At 34.3% G+C, this 6,302-nt stretch overlaps 1 long non-coding RNA gene across 1 annotated transcript; it reads right to left on the bottom strand.

The window, feature by feature from the left end:
• Positions 1-2,898: 2,898 nt before the first annotated feature.
• LOC147513326 (uncharacterized) lies at positions 2,899-5,426 on the bottom strand. Its single transcript, XR_015215402.1, has 2 exons — positions 3,447-5,426; positions 2,899-3,287 (listed from the first exon to the last, which is right to left on the bottom strand). It is a non-coding gene; the product is annotated as an uncharacterized LOC147513326 (long non-coding RNA).
• Between the last annotated feature and the right edge of the window lie 876 nt (positions 5,427-6,302).

Here is a 6,302-nt window from a genome sequence, read left to right as displayed (position 1 = left end):
CCGTTTAGAGATTCGAAACTACTTTTGTACTCCAGAAGCATGATTGGATAAGAGTGCGTGATCCATACCATAATAAGAAGCCCGCGCACTTTGTTAGTTGGGTCAGTTTGTTAGTGACTACTCACTCACTCCTTCATTCTTGGATCTCACTCCTTCATACTTGTTGTTGCCCATTTGTCAAACCTTGTTTTCGTTTAAAAGTCACACAAATACTCATTTTTTACATTCCCACTACATTTTTGTCAAGCTAGTCTATAATTTTTGCAAATAAATTGAAACTTTTAACCGATATATATCGCATAATGGGCTGGTAATGGATTCCTTTCGAGATTCAATTCAGTAGATGAATCATGATTCATGAATAAGCCTAGTTTTGGGCTTTTGGCGGCCTTGCAGAATTCATACTCAAGTCATCCCGAGCCACTCATTAGTAAACTGAATATAATGGTTTTATCATTTACTTGCACAGTTGCACCCGTGGGCATCAATCGTCGTACTAAATACGACAAAATGTTCATCTGAAATGTTATTCCAAAATGAAGAAATGTACTAAATTGAAGTGACCAAGCACAAACATACACTCAATTGTTTATTTGTTTTCACACGGACTTAAAAGGATCAGTAGGGCGTACACCAGTACATGCTATCATGCTTTACATTTTACTCTATATATTTTTTTTAGAGCGCAAACCACTTTAAATTTGCAATAAAATTTCATTTTACCTATCCGGTCCATATCAGGCACCAAATTGCTGATGTGTCCTATTTTATGTCTACATGTTTTTAGTCTAGCTAGAACTAAGTGCTCTTGATCGATTTAACTTAGGTAAGAGTCCTGATGAGGAGAGATCATTCTCTTTTACATTTAGAGTGCACCTTTTTACAACCGTCCTAAATAAATGGGTTCTATCTCAAGCAGCCAAAACATTTTGACGGGCCTCTCTCTCCCTCTCCTGTTTTGCAAACTCTCATCAAAAGTCAAAACCACTTCTCCTCTCTCTGTATATATTGTTTAACCCATGGTGGGCAAGGCAAAAATTCAACTACATTACTACACTAGGGACAAAGTAAAGAGGAGCCACACACTAAAACCCAAAGAATAATAGAAATTTAAAATTTGTGTCAACAAAATTGTATGTTCTCACCTGCATTGTCGGTCTATATGTTTTGTATAAGTGTCTCAAACAATAATATAACTATAACTTCCATCACACATAAATGAGGAATTAGTACTTCCATCATCAAAAAAGAACTAAAAGAGAACACTTGATAATTTTGGAGGGAATATAAGTTTTTTCCTCTCTTGTTTTGGGTTTGCCTAGTATGAATTTTATTTTAGTTGTAAAATCCACCCGAGATTTGAGCTATATTTTTGGATGACTATAATTAAAGTGTGCTCTAATTCAAGGAGAGAATGGTGTGATATTTCCTTATCAGTTGTCTTTAACTTAGTGGCATGGCCACTCACTAGTATCTACGAAAGCTACTTGTTTATTTTTCCTATTCTACACGATATTTTATCTATTCTACATGCTTATCAGATTGTTTTTTTATGAATCTACTGACTATTCTTTGGAGTTTCATTAATGTGTCATACTCATAGGTCCTGATGATTCAAAACTTAAAACCTTACAAAAATGAGTTTTTCACCTCAGTAGGGAATATTGTGTCATATGGTGTGAATTGTGATTGAGTCCTTCACAATGATAAATTATGCATCTATAAATCTTATTTGTTAGAGTCGAGGATTATCCAAATACAATAGTGATTTTATTTTGATCAGGATGTGCTTGTTTAATTTGGTTGTAAAACTTTTCATGGAGAACAAAGTAATTCTAAACTAAAAGCATACTCAATCTATTATAAGTTTTTCAACATTAGAAAACCTAACAAAAAGAAAGTACGTAAATTCCGAATAACACGAGTTTTCCATGTACTTGTCTTTTAATATGGATCATGTATTGGGCACTCATTAAATTGGATTGGGCAACCCCAAAAAAAAATATTACAAGTTTGTCATCAAAGCCCAAGCCCAACAACTAATCCAATCGGTCTCGCCATAACAAAACCATCTGGTCGTTTGAGTGTACACTCAAACGGTCTCGTCATGTAGTTTGAACGTACACTCAAACAACCTCACCATGTAGTTTAAGTGTACGATCTCGCCATGTAGTTTGAATGTACACTCAAACGACCTCACTATGTAGTTTGAGAGTACACTAAAACGACCTCACCATGTAGTTTAAGTGTACACTCCAGTGGTTTGCGCGTGTCATTTGAGACAAAACTCTTGATTTTTAGCTAGACGATATGACGGGGTCGTTTGGGCAGTCTCTAGGACGACATGACGAAGTTATTTGGGGACTCTCTTGGGTGACATAGCTGGGTCGTTTGGACTTAAAAAATTCGGTTTGTTTGTCACGATGTTCATTTTAAAAATCAACTTCCACTTAATCAACTCAAACTCGAAACGACTTCATCAAGTTTGGGAAAATTCGAACTCAAGTTTAATCAACCCAATCTTCCACCCAAACTCCAAAAAAACATCAAGTTTGAAATCATCAAATTTAATCAACCCAATCTTCCACCCCGATCAAATTTAATCAATCCAATCTTCCATAATCAATCCAATCTTCCACCCCGATCAAATTTAATCAATCCAATCTTCCACCCAATTAAATTTAATCAACCTAACCAAGTTTGAGTATATACTCAAATGGGACATGACTCGAATTAGGTGAAGTCGCCAACTTCAATTTCCATTGTTGATTCAGAACTCAACACTCGAAGTGTTCACACTCAAAGTATGAACACGACAGAAAACTCGAATATAATCCCTTGTTTATTCATAAAATAAATGAATTATTAATCTCTCACTGTAAAAATAAAAAATAACTCTGCTAGACCAAATTATAATATTGAAGGCCTCCAAATCGATTTCACTTCCACATATATATTTGATACATGGTCATTCATTAAACAAACATAATTAAATTCACTCATTAAACATAATCCATAAAAATGATAATAAAAAATAAAAAAAAAAAAAAAAACTAACTTCAGTTCGAACCCTCGCCAGGTTGCGTCTTCTTTGATTTACTCTTTCGCCGTGATTCACAATGTCATTTCTATCAACTGCGCTTCTAACTCTGTGGCTCTATCATGTAACTTTTTCTTTTCTTTTCGCCCGATCACCAAATAATGATAGTACTCATCGGGGTCATAAACAAGTCACACATCCCATGCATAATTAGTTGTGACTCGACATATCGCGTCCTAAGTGTAGCCTACAAAAAAAAAAACTTTAGGAAAAATCATCACTTTAAACCAAATATAATTTGAGTTTCAAAATAAACCAAATATTAATCTCATATAGAGTGTCAAAATCCGAGATAAGGTTCAGAAGATAACTTTGATCAATGTGAGGTATATGTATGATGACATACATTCCCTGAGATGTAACCATGTCATAGCTCCATGCACCACAAGAAATTCGAGATAACTCGATGGCTAAAAGTTGAGATGAAGAGTATGGCTTAGCAGGGTGTAAGATACGCAAATCACTTCTAATAATCTTTTGTCCTAGAAAGTCCATGTTAACAGGCAATATAAGATCCCTTGAGATGCGATCCTAGTAATTGTTGTAGTCATCATTCAAATCTAAATAGAGTGAAGCTTGTGGCCACAAGTCTTCATTATTTATAAGGTAGAACCTCCACTGACTAACTCTTCCCAATGTGTACATATTATATGGAAAAGAGTGGGATGAAAGGTGTCTCAACGATTTGGTGCCAACACCTATCACCCATTTACCATAAGATGATACCTCTAAACTCAAAGACGAGCACTATACCAAAATAGGATATCCTTAACGGTGCAGGACCATTACTAAAAACATTTGTAACGTTTTTTATCCATAAATGTTTGGGCATTATTAATTTGTTAAGTTATTTACTTACGTTTTATTACCGTTACAAATTATTTTTAGTAACGGTTTTTCAATGTGACTAAAATTATTTACTAACGGTTTTTCAGCCTCAATTGGGGCCATTATTTGCAAAAACAATAACCGTTTCCTTTAGTTTCTAACGGTTTTTTAGCATAGTTTAAGTAAAGTGAGAAGTTAGTAACGGTTTGTTTTGTGTGGAATGTGTTACTGATTAAATCCTTTACTAGCGTTTTTTTCATCCACTGCTAACGTTTTTTCAACTTTTTAAGTGTAAGTAAATGAAGAGATCAGTAACATTTTTTTGCCGTTACGAAACAATTGCATATTAAAAAAAAAAAAAAACTTTCTCCTACCACCCATTGAGCACCTTCACATGCATAAAATGCTCCCACTTTTTTTGAAAATTCCACAAAAGTTATCACTAGACAAAAAACCTCACAAGTACATCCAATAAAGTAATTCATTATATTTCTACAAATCACAACAAAAAAGTCATACATAAACATTTGATGCACCACAAGGAAATAAACATTTCTTCAAAACCAATAAGATTTGTCAGGGAGCTCATCCTCATCTTCTTCAACTATCTACGCCTTGACAATCCATGAATCTTTAATCCTAATAATAACTAAAATTAAAATGTATAAGACATAGACAAAATGAAAGAAACATCCATACCTGAATTGAGTCGATGCTAATTTCAAGTATTATCCAAGTACCTCAAAAACTTTGTAGCTAAGTAGTCAGATATATCAATATGAACACAATACACTTGCTAAACAGGTGCCTTATACTAGTATGACTAGCTAGCATAAGGCCACTAACCTATTAATACAAGTACATATTAGTACACGATTTTAAATCATGCAAAATAACTAGATCAATATTTAAAATCAGGAGAAATACATATAACATTAAAACTTGTAAGGCAGCACAACTATAACCACGACGAAATAGATATAAGATGCACTACACCTAAATAGAATATCCGTAAACTATTCAATTTGTTACCTAACTATATACGTATACCACGGTGACTATTAAAAAGCTAAGTCTTACCTGAACGATTAAATTGCAAGGAGTTTTGATCGGAGAGCGACCAAAAAATAAATTAGCAAGCTCATCAACCTTAGGACGTAACACAGTTGCAAATATTGAATTAGGTGGTTACTACAAAGTATTAATTTCATGAAGCAATGTAACAAAAGCTTCTTACCCCGTCCTTACGCGATAAAGAGTAACAAAGAAGACTATCTAGTGTTCACCTTCGTATTTGTTTTTTTTTCTGATGACAATGGGAGCAAAGAGAAGTGGTTAATAAAAAGTTAGATGGTGGAGAAGAATATAATCCAATGTGTGAGACAGTGGTGAATGGTGATTATTTGTTTTTTGGTTTTTTATTGGTAGGGGTAGGATGCATGTGAAGTAGATAGGGACGAGTTTTTCAAATAGTTTTAATTGCCTAGAACTATGCATTGTGTCGTCACTGTGGAATTATTTGTTTATAGATAAGTAACTGTTGAATGATCTGACATTTGTTGCACAGTGGAAATCATGTTGTGTTTTATTGTATAGATGGTCAAATATTCCAAATGGAATAAGAGGTTGGCCGGTTGTTTTACCAACACATAGAATTGTTGTTGGATATTCGAGGGGCTGTCTTATACCCCTTTTCTTTCCTGTGTGAATTTTATATGTTCTTCAAGTTGGACAAACGTTTTTGACAATATGAGCAAAAACCAAAAGTGGTACCTATATTATTTTTGTACCTTAAACATTTTTCATTTTTTGCTGATATATTTGCATCTGTATTCTTTCTTATTAAACTTTTTTGATGCAGTCGTTTTTATGCACATGTTAATGTAAGTGGACAGTTCTATTTTGGATAAGGGTGGAATTCGAGATAAACAAGCCGAGTTTTACCATGCGCAAGCTCAGCTCGCTAATTACACGAGCTTTAAATTAAGCTCGAGCTCGACTTATATAGTTAAACGAGCGAGCTCGAGCCGAGCTTAAATGAGCCAAGCTCAAGCCGCTCGGTTATTTTACACTATAAATATGCTATTTGAACTAAGCGAGTCGAGCTTTATCGAACTCATTTGTTACACGAGCTTTAATTTGAGCTCGATATCGTCTCATATAGTTAAACGAGCTGAGCTTTGATCCCTCGGCTCAAATTCCACCCTTAATTTTGGAAGCAAATATTGAAATAATAGTATACCGCACAAAGATGGTTCCTAATCCAGCATTTATATGTGTTTGCAATTAGGTATGTAGTTACAGTTAAATAAGGCTACCTGTTTGCTATGTTGAGAATGACCTTCGACTCAAATTTATAATAAACAATTGTAAT

The sequence above is a fragment of the Coptis chinensis genome, chromosome 3 (assembly GCF_015680905.1).
Source record: "Coptis chinensis isolate HL-2020 chromosome 3, ASM1568090v1, whole genome shotgun sequence".
Taxonomy (NCBI): domain Eukaryota; kingdom Viridiplantae; phylum Streptophyta; class Magnoliopsida; order Ranunculales; family Ranunculaceae; genus Coptis; species Coptis chinensis.
Note: the sequence above shows the minus strand (reverse complement) of the source record. Positions and strands in the feature narration are given on the sequence as shown.